Source organism: Hylobates moloch, unplaced genomic scaffold (assembly GCF_009828535.3).
Source record: "Hylobates moloch isolate HMO894 unplaced genomic scaffold, HMol_V3 SCAFFOLD_15, whole genome shotgun sequence".
Lineage (NCBI taxonomy): Eukaryota > Metazoa > Chordata > Mammalia > Primates > Hylobatidae > Hylobates > Hylobates moloch.
Window position 1 is genome coordinate 84,472,961 of NW_026652290.1, and position 22,041 is coordinate 84,495,001.

The 22,041-nt window shown below is 35.2% G+C and overlaps 1 long non-coding RNA gene across 1 annotated transcript; it reads right to left on the minus strand.

Moving 5' to 3' along the window:
* Nucleotides 1–5,887: 5,887 nt before the first annotated feature.
* Nucleotides 5,888–21,992, minus strand: LOC131381336 (uncharacterized). Its single transcript, XR_009210016.1, has 5 exons — nucleotides 21,849–21,992; nucleotides 20,109–20,221; nucleotides 17,377–17,461; nucleotides 11,494–11,573; nucleotides 5,888–6,867 (listed from the first exon to the last, which is right to left on the minus strand). It is a non-coding gene; the product is annotated as an uncharacterized LOC131381336 (long non-coding RNA).
* Between the last annotated feature and the right edge of the window lie 49 nt (nucleotides 21,993–22,041).

Sequence of the window (22,041 nt, forward strand, 5' to 3'; positions counted from 1 at the left end):
TATGATTTCTAAATATCAGGATATAATTACAAGAAAATTAGACACAAATTGATTTAAGCTACATTTATAAATGCAAATGCATTCACATTTAAGGTTAGTACTTTGTCCTTGTCTGAAACTGTCTTGTTTGACTTGAATATTCTACTGATTTGCTGTCTCAGGGTTTGCTAGCATGCTATATTAAGGCTTTAGTTTCTGAACGTCGTTGTTTATCCTAGAAAATCTGCATGCACTATATCACATGAAAATTTAATTGAGACATATGTTATATAATAAACGATGTTAGCCTGGCATTATACTTAGCAAAATTTGTTCTATTTGCTTACAGAACAATAGCTCTATTGACTATACTCATTCATTGTTAATGAGCTTCTTACTAAAGGATATTGGCATAGTTTCCATAATATTCTTAGCAAATAAAATAATGGAATATAAAGAAACTTAGGATACTGAATTGTGTATCATGTTCCCAGAACTATTACTTCAGTATTTACGTATAAAGTCACTCTATTTTTGGTTGCTGGGTCCTCCCCTTAAAAACCAGAGGAATCATGCCAACATGTCCACCACACATGCATCATCAGCAAGACTGTCACCAGAGGGGAGACCCCCAAGAAATAACAGGGCAGTCCAGGCCAAGAACTGTGCACACACTCAAGCTTTCTAGAGAATGAGTTTGAGGAATTGTCTTTTTTCTATAGACTGTTCAAACATTGTATCAGAAACATTTGAGGAGTTTAAATGTAATCTATAGCAATCCCCCTCTCATCTTTATTAACTGCAAAGTTACCTTCAAATTTAGGGCTTTGACTATCTGTAAAGGTTGCTTATTTTGATTTTGAGGACACTGACAATATTCCACAAGTTTATCTTATTGTGTAGCCCCCAAAGTATAAATTCCAGGTTTTGCTTGGTACTTGCTTGTCTTTCAGGAGCTTTTGTTCAATAATTCAATAAAAAACCTTTCATTCTAGGTGTGAAGCAATTAGAAAAATACACCAAGGCCTGCAACTCTCTTATTTGACTTCTGGCCCTGACATCAAATTTAAAGGGACACTGAATTCGATTTTGAAAGATGAGTAGTCAGATATAGAGGTGGATCTCTGAAAACAATTCCTGAAGTAGTAGAAGTACAACAGGAAGGTTGAAATCATTTGGATATATGGTGGTTTGAGGGACTATTTCCTTGTGCTACTCCATATCTCTACACTTTCTTTGTCTTCTCTGCTCTGTGCCCCAGAGCTACCTTTGGACTACCTCAAGGATTGTCTCAACCAGTCTCTTTGCCTTCCAGTTTCCAAATGGACTGTGCCAGTGAGAAATATGATGGCGTTTGAAAGAACAATCAATCTGACAGTTGGGTCAGGCTACTTATTCTCTACTCCCCAGCTCCCTCCCTGCTGAAACACAGGTTATAGCTGTGAACTTCTACTGAAAATATCCAGTTGGCTACCCTATTCTTCATTGTCAGCTCCAACTATAACCTCTCCTGCCAGACTGTGGAGAGAAAAGATAAAGAGTTTGACAAGGACCAGATCACAAAGGGACATAAATGTCATGCTAAGAAGTTGTTTGTCAAATAATTTCATTTATGCATGAAATATCCAGTACTTCCTTCTTTCCCATTAATTAATTTGTCCCAGCACCAAACCCACACTGTTTTAATTCCTGCAGCATTACTTTATGCTTTGACATTTATTAATCATCATATGGGTTTTCAAATTTTCTGGGTTATTTTTATCCAAATTCTTTTGGAATCAACTTAGAATTTGTTTACACTATTTTATTTAAAAAGAAAAAAAGCCAATTGGGAATTTGAACCTTCTTTTATATATTTTAGTAAGTTAAAAGAGTTTTCTTCTTATGAATTATCCAATTAAGGCAGGACTGTAATCACCTGCAATGACTGTAGTCAGGGATCTGTCTTTCCATCTCTGGTGTCTGGTTTCTTCTCACTGGGCTCCTTCCCTCTTCTCAGTCAGTATCTTCCTACATGGGATCAAGATGGCTATAAGCAGTTTGAAGATTCTGTTACAAACATACAACTATTCTGAAATCGGTGTATTCCTTTGTTCTAATAGTTTCCAAAATTTCCTGTCAGGGTCTCATTTGCCCTACATGAGTAACATACCCAACCCTGAGCTAATCGCAGTCACCAGTGAGATAGAATGTCTTGACTGGTCAAGGCCAAGCCTGAGTCCACCACAGCAGGTTGAGTTATCTCTACCTGAATCATGGAAAATAGGGTCATTCTCAAAATGAAATCCAGATGCTGTTTTCAAAATCAGAATATATTGATTTAGGTAGTCAAAAACAGAAAACGTTCACTGCATATACCACAATATCTTATTGTTCCTTATTTCTTTTATTTATCTCCTTTCTTGTCTTAGATTAAACTTTGTGACATATATATGTTTTCCTTTAGCAGTTTGACACCTTACATCTTATTTTTACCATTCCATTGGATAGCCCTTCAAAATGGTCATTTACTAACATTACTTGACTGACCAGAATCTGAACCCCTATCAAAGGGATTCTCACACTCTGTTAGTCTTCATGGAATCCAAAAAGCTAAATGTTTGTTTTCTCTATTCCCTGGCACCTAGACGCAGGCAAGTATCAGGTTCAACCGATGATATGATTTTGCCTGGGACATTGAATAAGAGACAAGGAACAGTGATGTTAAGAATAAACAATAGTTCATTCTGTCAGTCGATTGTGGAATATGGCATCCAATGGCATCAGGAGCAAGAATGGCCTCCTATGTCTATTTATAGGATCAGCATGAGCAGGCTAAATAGATAAGTTCTGTGGTACAACAGTGACTTTGTTTCTGGATGAACACCTTCTCTTCATTCCTGCCTATTTCCTGAGCCCTAGTCTTCAGCCTTCTCCTGGAGATACATAATATCCTTCAACTAAATCATTTTTTCTGCTGAATGTAGCAATCATCAATTTATGAGGGTTCAACCCGGGACCCTGACTAATAAAACGTTAAAACTTTGTACACATTGTAAATATATTTTAATTGCATAGAATCACTGGATATAAATATGCAGATAAATATATGATTTATTTGAGTAGGGATCCAAGGGATGCTATAAGAAGAAGTAGGAATCTGTAGGTATTATGTTAATTTATATCTAGAAAGAAAAATTATAGAACCAATTTACTAACTTTTTTAAATTTAGGAAATCTATTCACACAAAAAAGAATATATACTATACAGTGAAATAATTTTTAAAACTCAAAATATTCCAAAGAAGATCAGTGAAATCAGCACAATATATACAAATGAACATATGAAAATAAGACAGTATTTATTTTAATAAATGAGTATAGCTATTATAGCAGAAGTTAGTATAACAATCTAATAAAATGAAAAACCTAGGAGAGGTTTAATTAGGAAAAATAAATATAAATAATAAATATGAGAAATATTGATCCTAAATCCACTAAAATATAAGAATATATTATGAACAACTTTATGCCCACACATTAAGGAAGTTAGATAAAATTTGTAAAGTACACAAGAAACATAACAAAATGACACAAGGAGAAACTGAAAAATTGAATAAACTCATAACTAATAATGAAATGTTATTACTAATTAAAGACTTTCTTCAATAAAAATTCGATGCCAATATAGCTTTACCAGTAAATTATCTTAAATATTTAAGGAAGAAATACTAATCTTACATAAAGTCTTCCAGAAAAAAAAAAAAGTATTACTCAATTTATTTCATGTGGTCAAAATAATTTTGATGCCAAAAATTGAAAAAATATATATAGACTAATGTCTCATGAAAATAAATGTAAAACATTAAAAATTTAAAAATTAAAAACTGTAACAAACTCTTATTAGAATATATTAAAAATAACAATACATCATGATCAAGGTGGGTTTATACTTGGAATGCTAGGCTGGTTTAACAACCAAATCAATCAGTATAATTTAACCATTAAAAAAACATAAAAAAGAGAAAAATTATGTTAACATTTTAATATAGGTAGAAAAATAATTGATACAACTCAACTTTAATGCATGAAAGCTAGGAAAGAAGAATGTCCAGATATCTTATAAAAGAAATTGAAAAATTACTTGTAGCATATCAGCTTGAGCTACTATAACAAAATACCATGAACTGGGTGGCTTAAGACATAAACATTATTTATTTCTCACAGTTCTGGAGTTTGCAAAGTCCAAGAAAATGATGACAGCAGATTCCGTTTCTGGTGAGGGTCCTCTTCCAGGCTTGAAGATGACCTCCTTCTCCCTGTATCTTCACATGGTAGAGAAAGAGAGAGCTCTGGTCTCTCTTCCTCTAGTAAGAACACTAATGTCATCTTGAGAATTCCACCTTCGTGATCTCACCTTAGCATTACTTCCCCAAAACTCCATCTTCAAGTATCATCACATTGTACATTAGGGCTTCTATCTATGAATTTGAGGGGTATACATACATTCAATTAGTAAGAGCACATCATGATTAATGGTACAAGATGGAATGTTGTTTGCCTGAAATTGGGAATGAAATATAAATGCCATTATTCCCACAGCAAATCAACAATATCCTGAAGATTCTAGTCAGCAGAGTAAGGCAAGAAAAAAAATTTAAATGGCATAAGGACTGGAAAGAAAGAGATAAAAGTGCAATTATGCACAGCCAATGTGCATATGAATAATGATAAACATAAAACATACTTAGATAGCTAAAACATCTCAACTTAAAAGACAACATATTGTGAGAATGCTTTCAGGAACTTTGACAGAAATGCTACATCCTTAAATACAAAGAGTGCTAAAAATTGAGATGAAAGTCATCAAGAATTTTATATGAAATTTGGCAAAGGATGCAAGTAGACAACTTGTATGGAAAAATAAACGTGTAGTAGGTTTAATACAGCAATTATTTTAAAAATTAAACAATGTAGCTTCTCTTTTTTTTTTCCTTTTCAAATTAACAAATATGTCTAGGTTGTTGAGAGTGAGGTAAAAATGTAATCTCACATTTTAAATATAGGATTTTAAATCAGCTTAAGCTTTCTGGAAAAACACTCGATAGTTTTGTCAAGAGTCTTCTAAATATTCATATATTTTGGCTAAGCTCTTTTTCTTGTAGGAATTTATCCTAAAGAAATTCTCAATCAGATATACTGATGTGTATTTATGTATGGAGATTTTTCATCAAAGTTTTTTTATAATGTCTCAATATTAGAAATAAATTCAACAATAATAAGAAAAGTATTAAGTAAACATGAAGATGTATGCACAGGCATAGCTCAGAAATACTGAACGTTCGATTCCAGGCCACCACAATAAAACAATTTTACAAAAAAGTGAATCACACAAATTTTCTGGTTTTCCAGTGCATATAAAAGTTATGTTTACACTATAGTATAGCCTATTAAGTGTGCAACAGCATTATATCTAAAAATAAATACGTACCTTAATTGAAAAAATACTTTATAGCTAAAAATGCTAATAATCATTTGAGCCTTCAGTGAGTCATAATCTTTTTGCTGGTGGAGGTTCTTGCCTTTACATTGATTGCCGCTGATTGATCAGGGTGGTGGTTGCTGAAGGTTGGCATAGCTGTGGAGATTGCTCAAAATAAGATGATAAAAGTCTCTGCATTGATTAGCTCTTTTCTTCATGAAAAATTGTCAGTAACATGGGATGTTGTCTGATATTATTTTACCCATAGTAGAATTTCTTTCAAAATTGGAGGCAATCCTCTCAAAACCACCATTGCTTTATCTACTAAGTTGATGTAATACTCTAAATGCTTTTTTTGTCATTTCAACAATGCTTATAGTCTCTTCACCAAGAGTAGATTCTACCTAAAAAAAAAAAAAAAAAAACTTTCTTTGCTCATTTGTAAGAAGCAAATCCTCCTCTGTTCAAGTTTTATCATGAGATTGCAGCAATTCAGTCACATCTTCAGGCTCCACTTCTAATTCTAGTCATCTTGCTATTTCTACATCTTCAGCTACTTCTTCAACTGAAGTCTTGAACCTCTCAGTCATCCATGAAGGTTGGAATTAACTTTTTCCAAAATCCTGTTAATGTGCATGTTTTTACCACCTCCCATGAATTATGACTTCTCTTAATGGCATCTGAAATGATAAATCCTTACCAGAAGGTTCTCAGTTTACTTTGCCCATATCCTTCAGAGGAATCACTGTATTTCTGAAATAATAAGACTCGAAAGTCAAAGTTACTCCTTGGTCCACAGGCTGAAGAACCAATGTTGTGTTAGCACACCTAAAAACAACATTAATCTCATTGTACCTCTCCATCAGAGCTCTTGAGTGACCAGGTCCATTGTCAATGAGTAGTAATAATTTAAAAGGAATCTTTTTTCTGAGCATTAGTTCTCAACAATGGGCTTAAAATATTCAGTAAACCATGTTGTAAACAGATGTACTGTCATCAGGCTTTTTTTTTTCCATTTATAGAGCACTATAGAGTAGAATTAGCATAATTTTGGGGGCCCTAGAACTTCTAGAATGGTAAATGAGCATTGGCTTCAGATTAGTTACCTGCTACATTAGACCCTAACAAAAGAGTCAGTTTGTCATTTGAAGTTTGGAAGCCAGGAATTGACTTCTCTCTAACTATAAAAGTCCCAGATGGCTCCAATATAGGACCATTTTATCTACATTGCAAATCTGTTGTTTAGGGTAGCCACCTTCATCAATTACCTCAGCTAAATCTTCTGGATAACTTGCTGCAGCTTTTACATCGGCACTTGCTGCTTCACCTTGCATGCATCTTATACAGATGGCTTCTCTTCTTTAACCTCATGAACCAAGCTCTGCTGGTGTCAGACTCTTCTCTGCAGCTTCCTCGCCTCTCTCAGCCTTCATGGAATTGAGGTGGGAATTGAACAATGAGAACACGTGGACACAGGAAGGGGAACATCACACTCCGGGGACTGTTGAGGGGTGGGGGGAGGGTGGAGGGATAGCATTAGGAGATACACCTAATGCTAAATGATGAGTTAATGGGTGCAGCACACCAACATGGCACATGGATACATATGTAACAAACCTGCACATTGTGCACATGTACCCTAAAACCTAAAGTATAATAATAATAATAATAATAATAAAGACTGGCTCTGGATTAGGCTTTGCTTTAAGGGAATGTCGTGGCTGGTTTGATCTTCTAACCACTAAAACTTTCTCCCTACCAGAAATAAGTTTGTTTCCCTTTCTTATTATTTGTGTGTTCACTGGAATAGTAAATTCAATTTTTGTCAAGAACTTTTCCTTTGAATTATCAACATGAGTGTTTGATCCAAGATGTCTAGCTTTCAGACTACTTCAACTTTTGATGTGACTTCCTCACTAAGCTTAATGATTTCTAGCTTTGTATTTAAGTGAAAGACATGCAGCTCTTCCTCTCACTTGAATACTTAGAAGCCATTTTAGGGCTATTAATTGACCCAATTTTAATATTGTTCTCAGGAAATGGAGAGGCCCAAAAGAAGGAGAGAGACAAGACAGGAATGGCCAATTGGTAAAGCAGTCAGAATACACAAAACATTCATCGATTAAGTTCAGCCATCTTAGATGGGTGTTGTTTGTGGAGCCCCAAAACAAGTACAGTAGTGACATTAAAGATCACTGATCACCAATCACCATAACAGATCTAATAATGAAAAGTTTGAAATATTGTAAGACTAACAAAAATGTGACACAGAGACATGAAGTGAGCGAATGCTGTTGGAAAAAATTGGCATCAATAGACTTGCTCAATGCAGGATTGCTACAATCTTTTAACTTGTAAAAAGCGCACCTGCTAAGTGAAGTAAAGTAAAGCACAGTAAAACCAGGTATACCTATATAACATTTGAAGCAACCGAAACAGTGCTTCCAAGAATATGTAATAACATATGAAAAAGCTCATATTTAATTAGCAGTGAAAATATCAACTTAATGTAACTGGGATAACATTCCAAAATATAGAAATAATATTTGCACAGCTTTATGGATTTTCTTACATTGAATATACCCATAGACTCAGAATTGAGATTTTTAAAAAGTTGTAAATAACTATCCTGATTTCTGATACCACAGCTTTGTTTTCTCTGATTTGAATTTAATATAAATTTACTCACACAGTATATATTGTTCTTTGGCTACTTTTATTTGATACACTATTTGTTAGATTTAGCTCTTGCTTGTTCAGTTGTCCCATTGGTATCTACAAGGGATTCATTCCAGGACCCCAGTGGATATCAAAATCCAGGGATGCTTAAGTCTCTAAATATAAGAACTTTAATATATCTGAAAGTTATGTTGCTATGTATAGCAAAGGAAAAATAAAGGTTTTTTTCCCAAAATAGTCAATTAATTAAATCCCACTATCGAAGTAATCTTTTTTCACTGTTTTTTGATGCAATGTTAACAATAGTCCATTCCTTACTAATAATAATTTGTATAATTCCCCTTATGACAGAGCTCTCTGTCAATTACCTAAAACAATATTGTTTTTATTTGTTGTCTTTTTTATTTTATTTTAGCATAAAATAAGATCAGCTTTACCCCACTAAATATTTTTTCATAAGAGTATTTAATTGTTTTACTCATTAGATGAATTGTAGAATATTCTATGAAGTACTACCAAACATACAAGCAACCATCCAGATATCTACTGAATATCTTAAGCTATAAAAACTTACTATAACTTAGTCTAATAATCTATAATAACTTGCTGACATCTCAGATATCTAGTTATTTTGTTTTGTAATAAGGTGTGTTTATTATTATTTTCTTCTTTTGTAATCCTAAAAATGTTTGAGCAATTTCTACTGTAAACAACAAATACATATCTTTTTAAGGCCCCTCTAATTCAAATAATATTGATTTTTCTTGTTACTAGAAATGTAGTATGTTTTTAAGTACTTTTATTTTTCTAAGATTATGTTACTGATAAGTAGAAAGTTATGACACCTGTATCAAAGAAATCAAAATAAAACATTTAGTGTTAGTGTTTTTTGTTTTGTTTTGTTTTGGTTTTGGTTTTGGTTTTTTTTTGAGACAGACTCTTGCTCTGCCACCAGACTGGAGTGCAGTGGCGCCATCTCGGCTCACTGCAACCTCTGACTCCCTGGTTCAAGCGATTCTCCTGCCTCAGCCTCTCCAGTAGCTGGGATTACAGGCACGCGCCACCATGCCCAGCTAATTTTTTGTATTTTTAGTAGAGACAGGGTTTCACCCTGTTGGCCAGGATGGTCTTGATCTCCTAACCTTGTGATCCACCTGCCTTGACCTCCCAAAGTGCTGGGATTACAGGCATGAGCCACTGTGGCCAGCCAGTCTTAGTTTTTGAGCTTTGTTTAAAATAAACTCCCTTGTTAGGTAGGTAATCATATAAATTATAGGAGATTTTTTAAAAAAATTATCCCTTTGGGAATAGATTTTTGTGCTATATACAGAGGCACTTTTGTGCTTATAAATGTTTTGTGCTTATCAAATATATCATGTTGGTGAAATTTGTGAATCTTGAATTAACCTTTGAAAAGAACACTCTACCAGATGTTCATTTGAAAACCAGTTTAATTTGTTTTATAGATGGCTTAATATATTTTAGTTAGCAATTAGATGTTCTATGCAAATACCATTCTATTTAGTAATGGAGAAAGAGAAACCAAGACTCTAAGCAAAAAAATAAGTGATTACTCTGAATTGAGGCATCACAAGGAATAATTTTGCTAAGTGTTCCTTTTTACTACAAAGAGTAACCCACAATATTTTATTGAACTGTTACATGTATAAAGAAGACATATAACTTTCATAATCATATGCCTCTTTTCAGGAATAGTAACTATTGTCCAAAATCTCTATTATTCAAGCAATCCTTCTATAGGCAAAGACTACCAGGTACCATGTGTGAGTTGCTGTTTTTAATTTTTTTGATAAGTGGTGCTTTAAAACAGTTCTTAGAATATTCGCATTTTCTTATAGCACTGGACTTCTCTTTTATCATAGTTATAGATTATTTTGTTATAAAACCATTTTATCTGGTACATATGGAGATAAAAGTAGCAACTCCATTTACATTTTATTAAATAAAAACCACCAGTATTTTGAAAACACTAACTTGTTGTTAAAACAAGTTGTAAAAGTGTCAAATGATTTTTTTCTATTTTCTATTTATAGTTTATTCATCTTTATTTAGCTTGCTTTTCTCTCTCTCTTTTTACCATACACATTGGGTTTATTGCTGAATTTCAGGAATTCTAAATAAGTTATAAATTGGGATACCTAGGCAAAAATTTTGAAAGACAATGATAGTGATGATAATAACAACTAGCATTCACTTAGTTGTTTATTTAATCTTCACAACCCTAGGAGACATAAGTTGTTACCATCCTCATTTTACAGGTGGAAACTGAGGCACAGATAGTTTAAATGACTTTAAGTTCTCAAAGGTGGTAAAAGGCAGAGTAGGATATTAGGCCCAGGAAGCTGGGCTCCAAAGGCTGCTTATAATTTTATCTTTTGAACCAGGACAATTTTGAGAGTAAAAGGATACATTAAAAAATAAAAATTGTCAACTGTTGACACATTTTTGACAGGAAATTAATTTCATTCTATCAAAAGCCTTATAAAATGATGTAGTCAAAAACTATTTTCGTTTTTCTTTGTTTTGTTTTTTTGAGACAGAGTCTCACTCTGTTGCCCAGGCTGGAGTGCAATGGCACGATCTTGGCTCACTGAGACTGAGATTAGAAATAGAGGCAGAACTACCTAGCCTCTATTTCCTATACATATTTCAGATGTAAGTAATCTAGACTCTCCCACATTTTCCACTGACTTACTAACTGGCTGTCTGGAGGCTTCATGCTTTTGAAACCAGCAACGTAGGCCATGGCACAACTGGCTCTAGCACCAAGTGCCTGGCAGAAGCAGCAGAATTGCCCACTTTTTCCCATACAAACTAAAACCAGAAAGATATAGTACTCCCTAGCTTTCCCTGTCAATACACACTGTTTCATCAGCAAGTACCTGCTGACTAACACCTAAAAAAGAGATGTTTGTTCAATTCTGGAAAGGATTGGGAGAGGAAAGTTGGGTTTATCATTCATTTTAAGATTTAATGAATTATATTCTATAGAGTCCTATAGAGTGTGAACTCTATTCACTGTATATGCACCTCAAACGTGCTAATAGATAAGACCATGACAGAAGCTAGAAGTACAAAATGCAAGAATAAATCCATTCTGATTTATTTTAATGTAACCAGTACTAACAATGTAGTTTTAGCTTTTTTAAATGTGATAAATGCAAAATTAAACAGGATGCTGGGGGTAGGGAGGGCATGAACTAGAACTACCACATGCAAAAGAGAATTTGTACAATTTGTAGAAATTTCATAATTCATAAAGCAAAATTTTTGAAAAATGCTTCTCTCATCCATGAAAACCAATAAATACTCTCCAATGCTTTGAAAATTTAGAAAAGCATCTGGAGACTTACATTGTCCTCTAGGTTGAAGTTTAAACATCTTTTATGTGGGTCTCGTTACTTCTTCCCAAGAATGGGTCAGATCTTTCCATCTATGTGAGAGAAGACAGTATTCTGATTCTACAAGAGTTGTTGGTCATTACGCCTGTGCTTGAAGCCACTGTTCCAGGTACCAAGCTAACAAATATAAGGTGTAGTTCTTTAAAACAGTAGGAACAAAAAGTTGAGCGTCCTGAGTCATATGGGTTAAGTGGTAAGATATTGGAGGGTCTCTGGTATCTTTTTCACTTAAGATATTAATATTTTTTATTTAAGAAGTTTTCTACCAGAAGCCTAGGAAGCTAACAATAAAATTACTCACTCCCCCTCCCCAATACCAACCCTCTTAGACATAAATCTTTCCTTCAGTTTCTCTTGTTACTTCATGCTCTCATCCCTCTTCTCATTGTAGAGTAATGGGATCCAAGTTTGAGCTTTGGAAGGAAATCTAAACTGGCCCTTGAGGCTGCTTTGCTTCTAGACCATTCAGAATGATTTGGTTTTGGTAATGGCATTCTTCATGGGGTCCGATGTAGCTCCTTGGAATGCTCCAAGGGAATTGGGTAAAAAATCCCATCTAGTCATTAAGGATGACTTTGTCTTCCTTTCCTTCCTTTAAGTCTTTAAGACCTCCTTAGGAGAGGTGATTGTTCAACATCAGAATACAAATATTCCTATGTCTCTTGGTTAAATATTTCTGCTGCCCATCAACATCCTCAATGCCTTAGAGAGAAAGTACAATGCTGACATTCATCAGATGAATACACTTTACATATTATCAAAACTTGATAGGATATAGTCTAAATTCCTTAATAGAATGTTCAAGCTCTTCATGGTCTGAATCTGCCCCGTACTGTCCAACACAGTGACCACTAACCTTATGTAGCTACTGAGCACTTAAAATTCAGATGTGCTGTAAATGTAGCACACATACTGAATTTTTGAGACAATATGAGAAAAGAAGATACAAATTCTTGTGAATATTATTTATATGAATTACATGTTGAAATGGTAATATTTTAGATACATTAAGTTAAATAAAATATAAAAATTAATTCAATTTTTTTGCTTTTTTTAAACACAACTACCAGGAAATTTAAAGTTTCATATGTGGATAGCATTTTATTTCTGTTGGACAGCACTGGTGTATATCTTGCTCCTCAACTTGAAGTCATATTCTGCTTATTGCCTTGGCAATGGATTTATGCTTCAGTACTTTGCAAATAGTGTTCTGAATCATGTTTTACAATTGTTCTTCCTCTTTAACTTTCACTCCATTATACCCTATTGCACAAACTGATGACCATGACATGCAATAGATGAATAGCTAAAAAGCATAGTTCATATGTCGCTTCCTTTGCAAAGTCATCTCCGTTCCCTAAGACAGTTAATTGTGCTAATCCTAGCCTTATGTCTACACTTACTGTGAACTTGTGCCCTATACTGTAATTATTATGTACACGTGTGTCTGTTTACTTACCTACAAGCCCCTTGAAGTCAGGGACCATGACATATATACTTAACATAGTACATAGTTTTCAATGAATGCTTCCTAACTGGAATCAAATAGTATTCCTCTATATCCTCTGGTTAATCTGCATGAATATGAATACATAGTCTATGAACATTACGTCAACATAAAGTGGTATTGAGAAGCTATGATACTGCGGGAAACTAAAACATCTACTTAAAAATAATTGTATATTCCCCTTCCTGTGCCCAAGTGTTCTCATTGTTCAATTCCCACCTATGAGTGAGAACATGCAATGTTTGGGTTTTTGTCCTTGCGATAGTTTGCTGAGAATGATGGTTTCCAGCTTCATCCATGTCCCTAGCGGGGAGGGATAGCATTAGGAGATATACCTAATGTAAATGACGAGTTAATGGGTGCAGCACACCAACATGGCACATGTATACGTATGTAACAAACCCGCACGTTGTGCACATGTAATCTAGAACTTAAGGTATAATAAAAAAATATACTTAAAAAATGTAGAAACCAAAACCCAATATGGTCATCAATAATTATATAATCATCATGAACTGCAGCTGCATTTATATACAAAGCAAAATAACTACATAAAAGTAAACAAAAATAAATTTCTGAAAGTTAGTAATTCCTGAAACATATTGAGCACTCAATATGTGCATCTCACCATGTGAAGAATATGTTATCTCATACAATGTTCATAATGTATTTTTATCATTCCAGTGTTAGAATAAAATAGGGTAAATCTGACATTGAACAAAGGTAGTCTGACTTTAGAACCCTTGAACTTCCAATCTTTTGGAAATAAATTATAATATGGGTTTCCCAATAGATTCAAAGACCACTAAAAATGGAATACTTTGTCACATTCAGATAGACAGTCTATTTTTCATTATCTGAGTCAGATTCTTTGTCCTCAGTTTGGCTAAGAGTTTTATGGGCATCACAAACATGACTGGGACAGTGCTTTGTAATGAGGATGAAAGGCAGAGAGAAAAATCCCAAAATACATTCTCTATCAGACTCTCAGGTCAGAATATAAACAGGAAACTGGCAGAAAGAAAAGAAGGATGCTACCTTTAAAAATAGCTGACAAAGCTCATAAGGTAGCTATCTGTTTTGTCTTGAACTGAAAATTCAAAATCACAGTTTAGAATTTTTATCTTTTCTACTTCGCTATGCTATTTTGGGTTTGTATCTATTATGCTTGGATTATTGAACCCTTTCCTCACTGAGTTTTTCTTCCCTTTCCAAAGAAATCTGAAAAATATTGCCAGATTAGTATTTCTGAAAACTGCTTCACATAAACCAATTTTAGGCACAGGACAGCAAGTCCTATGTTGTGTCTAAAATGATCAGGCAAGCAGTGGACTGGAATTGCTTCTGTAAAGCCCTTAGAGGTTTGGCACTATCTATAGAATAAAGTTCAATGTCCACCTTCCACAGGCAGACACTGCCTCTTTCCAATGTTTCAATACCCTGCTCTCTTCCTCTACATTCATGTACTTGAATCCTCCGCTCCAAGGTTACTAACTGAAACAGCCTTCCAAACCTGTCATCCACGTTCTTATTACCCTGTCCTTATTCATAGTATTCTTTCAGCCTAAAATGTTATTCAGGACAGTTATACAAAACTTATCTTTTCTTACTGAGGCAGTTCAAGTCTACTGCTTGCCTGACCATTTCAGACACAACATAGAACTTTCCCACCCTGCACCTAAAAACTGAGCTGTCTTATTGTTATTGTTGACATTGCTTTGTGTTACATTCCATACAAACAGACTTTCTTTTCTCAAATGAACAACTGCTTTAGGCAAAGTCCATTGGCCATTCTCTTAATATATTTTATGACACCAAATTCAGGTCTGTTAATATGGGCAGAACTTAGTACACCTTTATTCTGTTAATAAAACTCATGATCTGAAATCAGTCCAGAATACTGTATGAGTCATCTTTTTCTATCCTGAGTACATAGTAGGAAGGCATGCCATCAACTTCTCTCCAGAAAAGGAAGAATTTGTTTTGGCATTTGGTCTCCCTTTGTCTATAATGTTAAAAGGTTAAATTAGTTATAATGAGGTAATATGGTTTAGATTGCTTTCAGTAGAGCTGTGATTTTCTGAACCAAAATGAAAGCTTTATAACTTCATCATTTAAAAGAAGGCAATGAAAAGCAGTGTTATATAATGAAGGAAATAAAACTTCTTGAAAGCCAAGAAATAAAAATGTTAAAATGAGCAAATTAAAATATTTTTATATTAGAAAAATTCAAATAATGATTTATTACAGTTTCATGTTTATTCAAATCTGTGTTTTGGGAAATGAGGGGAATTTTTTTAATATGGAAAGGAGATAAAATAGCAAAATTGCTTTAAAATTGTACTGAATATACATAGAAGCAAATACATAAATACTGACACAATTGGAAGAAAAAACTGAAGTGGTTAAAAATATGGCACTGCAATTTAAAATACATGGATCCAATTTCAATTTTCCCTTTCCAGACACTCTCCTTATATCCACCTCCGCCCACTCTCCAATGCATAACCAAATATACATTAAAAAACTGTCAGTATCTAATTCACATCTCTCCATTTTATGAGTCTTCAAACAATTTCTATAACATAATAAAAGTAATTTTGTTTCCTTTTGTATTTTTTGGACCCTAAATGTTATTAATATATTTCTGAATGAAAGGATGTCTACACTTAGAAGCCATTCAGTTTTTCTCTTCATGTTTTCCTCTTAACAGTCAAGGCCTCCCTCTTCAAAGCCCTAGTGGGGCGAGAGGAAAGAGGAACCATGACAATTCCATGGGCACCCACTTTGTTTTTCAGGGATGCATTTCTGTGTAACCATTGAGCTCCTATTTGCGCAAATGCAGAGCTAGTCTAAGAATCACAATCCCTATTTCCCCTTACTTCAAATGCTAACTTCCCGATATAGACATATTTTCATTTAAAATGTTTTCAAAGGAAAGATGGGAAGTGGGAGTGAAAAAATGTAATTTATTTTATTTTATTTTGACTTTCATCCACAGTTATATCCTAGCTAACCAAGTTCTCTACCGCCTTTACCTCAGTGATTTACTCCCTGTGTTCAAGGCCTTACTATGACCTCTTAGACATCCAGAGCAAGAAACTCTGGGTAATACGGTGTGTTCAGCATCTTCCAAATGCTCTTACTTCCTATCTTAATCTATGGCTTCTACCTCCAATGTCAAAATTGGCCTGCTCTGTTACAGCTTTCTCAATTTGTCTTCTGTGATTTGTGATAATGGATTTCAGACCAACTATCACGTTAATCATTCCTAGAATTTACATTATCTTACTTCTGTCACAAAGGTATGTTTGCGTTTGTTTGTTTTCAGAAATCAACCCAAGGAGCCACTAGTGAGGCAAACAGGCCTTTTGATACACTGAAAGACCCTTCAGAAAGATATCTCGTCTCCTCAGAAGTAAGAAATGTATTATTTTTCTTTTATCACATCAGTCAGTTGTGAAACATAGTCGAATTTTTACAATTACAGCCAAATCAAGGTTTTCATTTGACTAGCATAAGAAAAAATGGACTTTATTGGTAGTCCTTATGTCTGAAGATTTAAGAAAATAGTACATATTAACTTAAATTTACATCATAAATATGTATTTTAAGGATGTCTGTTCACAGTAAATCATCTATATTCAGGGGTGAACAGATTGCACAAAACATAACAGTGGTTCTCCATTTATTTATAACATGAAATATATGCTAATATATATAATGTTGAAAGTTTTTTTACTTAAAAAATTCAGACATACACAAAAGTAGAGCGAAGAATATAGAAACATCATAGATTCATCACCTAGATGTAATAATAATTATTTAGGTTTGCTATTCTTGCCCAATCTCTCTTTTTTTCAATTTTTTTTTCTTTCTTCTTTGGCCTGAAATATTTTAAAATATCAAACATCATGTCATTTCACTCCTGTGTATTTCAGTATGTTTCTCTAAAATAGAGGAATATTTTCTTATATAATTACAGTGCCATTATCACAGTCAACAAACATTAGCAGTAATTCCTTGACACTGTTTCATTTCTAATCCATATTCAAATTTCCTGTTTTTTTGCAAAATGTCTTTTTGAAGCTGATTTCTTCAAATGAGGATCGAAATAAATTCTACGTCTGTCACCCTTGTCTTTGACTAGGAAAGGGAACTCCCTGACCCCTGGTGCTTCCCGAGTGAGGCAATGCCTCGCCCTGCTTCGGCTCGCAGACGGTGCACTGCACCCACTATCCTGCGCCCACTGTCTGGCACTCCCTAGTGAGATGAACCCGGTACCTCAGATGGAAATGCAGAAATCACCCGTTTTCTGCGTCACTCACGCTGGGAGCTGGAGACTGGAGCTGTTCCTATTCGGCCATCTTGGCTCCACCATTCAGGACATAGGCATGGGCAAGGACTTCATGTCTAAAACACCAAAAGCAATGGCAACAAAAGCCAAAATTGACAAATGGGATCTAATTAAACTAAAGAGCTTCTGCACAGCAAAAGAAACTACCATCAGAGTGAACAGGCAACCTACAAAATGGGAGAAAATTTTCGCAACCTACTCATCTGACAAAGGGCTAATATCCAGAATCTACAATGAACTCAAACAAATTTACAAGAAAAAAACAAACAACCCCATCAAAAAGTGGGCAAAGGACATGAACAGACACTTCTCAAAAGAAGACATTTATGCAGCCAAAAAACACATGAAAAAATGCTCATCATCACTGGCCATCAGAGAAATGGAAATCAAAACCACAATGAGATACCATCTCACACCAGTTAGAATGGTGATCATTAAAAAGTCAGGAAACAACAGGTGCTGGAGAGGATGTGGAGAAATAGGAACACTATTACACTGTTGGTGGGACTGTAAACTAGTTCAACCATTGCGGAAGTCAGTGTGGCGATTCCTCAGGGATCTAGAACTAGAAATACCATTTGACCCAGCCATCCCATTACTGGGTATATACCCAAAGGACTATAAATCATGCTGCTATAAAGACACATGCACACGTATGTTTATTGCGGCACTATTCACAATAGCGAAGACTTGGAACCAACCCAAATGTCCAACAACGATAGACTGGATTAAGAAAATGTGGCACATATACACCATGGAATACTATGCAGCCATAAAAAAGGATGAGTTCATGTCCTTTGTAGGGACATGGATGAAACTGGAAATCATCATTCTCAGTAAACTATCACAAGGACAAAAAACCAAACACCACATATTCTCACTCATAGGTGGGAACTGAACAATGAGAACACATGGACACAGGAAGGGGAACATCACCCATTGGGTACTGTTGTGGGGTGGGGGTAGGGGGGAGGGATAGCATTTGGAGATATACCTCATGTTAAATGACGAGTTACTGGGTGCAGCACACCAACATGGCACATGTTTACATACGTAACAAACCTGCACATTGTGCACATGTACCCTAAAACTTAAAGTATAATAATAACAAAATAAAAAAGAAATTCTACATGTTATATCTTTTGAATATCCTTTAATTGAGAATAGGGCCCCTCTGCCTTTTTTTTCCCTGCCTTTAAAAATTTGTTGAAAACAACTGACTTAGTTGTCTTTTAAAGGGACTCAATTAAAAGTTTTCTTTTTTCCTTATGGTATCTGATAATGTGTTTCTCTGTCTTCCGTGTTTTTAATAAACTCAAATTTAAGTACTTTTGGATAGAACAATTTCTTAAATGGCACTATGGCTAATTTACATGGCCATCCTATATAGCTGTGGATATTTAAACAGGTGTTTTTGTCCTCTGCAACTGAAAGCCACACATTTGTAGAATGTGCCTCAAATTTTCTTGCCATTAGGAGTTTCAGGATCTCGCTTCTATCATTGTCTCCCTGAAGCTGTTTCTTCTCAAATTGCACCCTCAAGAAGTGATGTCTCTATTTTCCTGGGTGTCCTCTTTTCCTCTCTCTCTTTCTGCACAAATTCTTGTGCTTTCTTTTTAATGTTTTATTTCTATTTCCTTACATTAAATAGGAAGTACAATTTCTTCCCATATTCCCTGTCCATTCATGCAAAACCCTTATTATCAAAGGCAAGACCACTATGATTCATTTTGACTCAGGTTCCAAATAAACATTTAACAAACATTTTTAGGTGATTCTTATGTGCCAGGCTCTCTGCTAGCTTTGAGAAAATAGAGATAAATAAGTCAAAGACCATTTACTCCGGTGGCCTATGGGGGAAGATAGGCAGCCAAACACACCACACAATATGACCTCAGTGGTACAATGCCAATGCCAGTTGAGTGCTGTGGAAACAAATGCTTCTAGCCTTTGTAAGGCCCATGAGTGGGTTTATGGCTCTTTATAACCCAATGTTATAAACAGCACCTGCCAATCATTTGATATGGATTTGCTAGAAAAAAGAGCCAGCACCACATTTTCTGCTCCGTTCCATCCTATGACCTTTTTTATTTGTATCTACCTTTGGCCACACCCCTTGCTTTCTCCTTGTCACCACACCCTGAGTTAGATCTCCCATCATATTGCCACACTTCGTATTACACAACTGGTTTTTGCTTCTCTCTCTCTCTTTCTTCCCCCACTGCCCCAAGAGGAGCAGGCACGTGTTAAGAGATGAAGCTAGTTTCATTTCTTTTTATTTCAATATAATAAGAAATAGGGAAAAGTGGAGATAGAAAATGGAATGTTTGTGTTTATAAATGAATAATTAATATTTATAATTCGTTAAAAAATTAATCAAAGAAAATTTATTTTGGACTTAGATTTCCTAGCTATGTGCCCATCTACACATGCTTAAGCTCACTTGCAGCCATTACCAAGGAAGAAAAAGGGAATCATCATTAGCAGTTTTTCCTCTCCCCTTTCTAGTATTAGTTTGGCAACCATATGGATGCTGAAGAAACGTATTTTACTGGATATCCATATTAGATTATTGGACCCTCATTTATAATGCTGCAAAAACCTCAAAGTTGTCCTGCATAGTCAAGGTCAATGTTCTATTGTAGAGACTACTGCATTCTATCAAGAGCCCTTCTATTTAGTAAAGATTTCCCAAATGCTCACCTGAAAGTTTATTTTAAATAGATGCAGTTGGTTCCCTGGAGAGAAGTCCAGTGTCACTAGCTCTGGATAACAGTTATAGCTTCTAGTTTCATTTAGCTTCACAGGCCTTTTATCTGGAAAAAGACATAAGACCTAGAATGATACATAAGGAGGTGACTGCAAAACTGCTTTTCCCTGGGAAGATTTAGAAAACTGACAGGCATGGTGTTAAATCTGCCATATGGACGATAACATCAACTGGAGGAAATATTGCAGATGTTGTTAATATCTGAAAAAAATAAGACAGAGGAAAAAACCTTTTGTCAGAGAATATCTGTCCTACTAAAAATAGAATTTAAAGCTAGGACAGGATTTTCCATACAGGTCCTTGTAAAGGTCATATGACCCTCCGCCTTGCATTCTCTTTATAGATGAATTATATTTCTACTGTGATTTGTGCAATGCCTGCTATTATCCTGTATAAGAACACATTTAAATACCATGCCAGCTCAAAATAGCTGGACTCTTTCCTACCACTGCTGTTAGAAGAAATAACTAGCATGCTATAAAAATTGCTGTTTGGCCCCGAATTTTGCATAAGGTATATAATGAGCTAAGTTGAAATCTATTATATAGTAGAGCTTAAAGATGACAAACGCTTTTAAATCTTGGTTATGTTAAAATAAGGGCATATACATGTATTTGTGTGTGTGTGTGTGTGTGTGTATTTGTGTGTGTAGGAGTGAGTACCAATGGGTGCACAAAAAGAATTTTATAGCACTTCTTTTCTACACTTCATTCAGGTATGTGGCAAATCACTTGACCTCCAGTGAACTCATTTATAATGGGTTGAAAATATCCAAAGATGGGAAGACTGCCGGGAAGATAGCAGGAGATGCTGTAAGTGCAGCAGTACTTCCTGCCTCATTGTTCTTTGACCTTTTCTTCATTTAAAGTGATGTTGGTGGCCTCGCGCGGTGGCTCACGCTTGTAATCCCAGCACTTTGGGAGGCCGAGGGGGGCGGATCACGAGGTCAGGAGATCGAGACTACGGTGAAACCCTGTCTCTACTAAAAATACAAAAAATTAGCCGGGCGTGGTGGTGGGCACCTGTAGTCCCAGCTACTCGGAGAGGCTGAGGCAGGAGAATGGCGTGAACCTGGGAGGCGGAGCTTGCAGTGAGCTGAGATTGCGCCACTGCACTCCAGCCTGGGTGACAAGAGCGAGGCTCCATCTCAAAAAAAAAAATTAAAAAAAAAATAATAAAGTGATGCTGGTACCTGGAGCAAGGCTGCTAGATTAGCAACATAAGTACTATTTTCTTTTCATTCAGTGGAAATATACCTGGGAAAGTAATGTTAATTTGCTATTTGTACTATCAGAAAAAAACTAGGGGACATAATAATGTGGTATAGAACTTACCTAGGAGCGTTCATCCTAAGATTCCAGTCACAGCTTGTTTATTTGCTCTATTTTGTATTTAATGATGTTTGGCAAACCTTTAAGGGAAGAGAATTGAAATCTGCTGCTCTGCCTTCAATACTTGCTTGTTGCTGTCAGGGTACAGGATTAAAGGTACTCACAGTGGGGCAAACACAAACTTCAGAATTTCTCTGGACCCAAGGGTTAGTTATAATAGTCCTGGTATTATTTTTGTTTAATCTGTCAATAGACCAATGATACCTGGTTGCTAACCAATGGGGTGAAGCTGGGAAAAGACTCACTGCTACCCTCAGTGTCCAAAAAAATAAAAATCATCACCCTCATCCGAATGAGTGATCCTAGTGTGAGGCCAAGCACTTAATGACAATGCGGCACTCCTTAGTCAGCAGACACAGTCAGGAACAGTCAGAGTTAGCTCTAGTTTAGTAATAGAACCTCCATCCAGAATTCCATTCACAAGAACAGTCTCCATGAAGAGCCAATGAAAAGTATTCACTAATAAAAAGGGAAA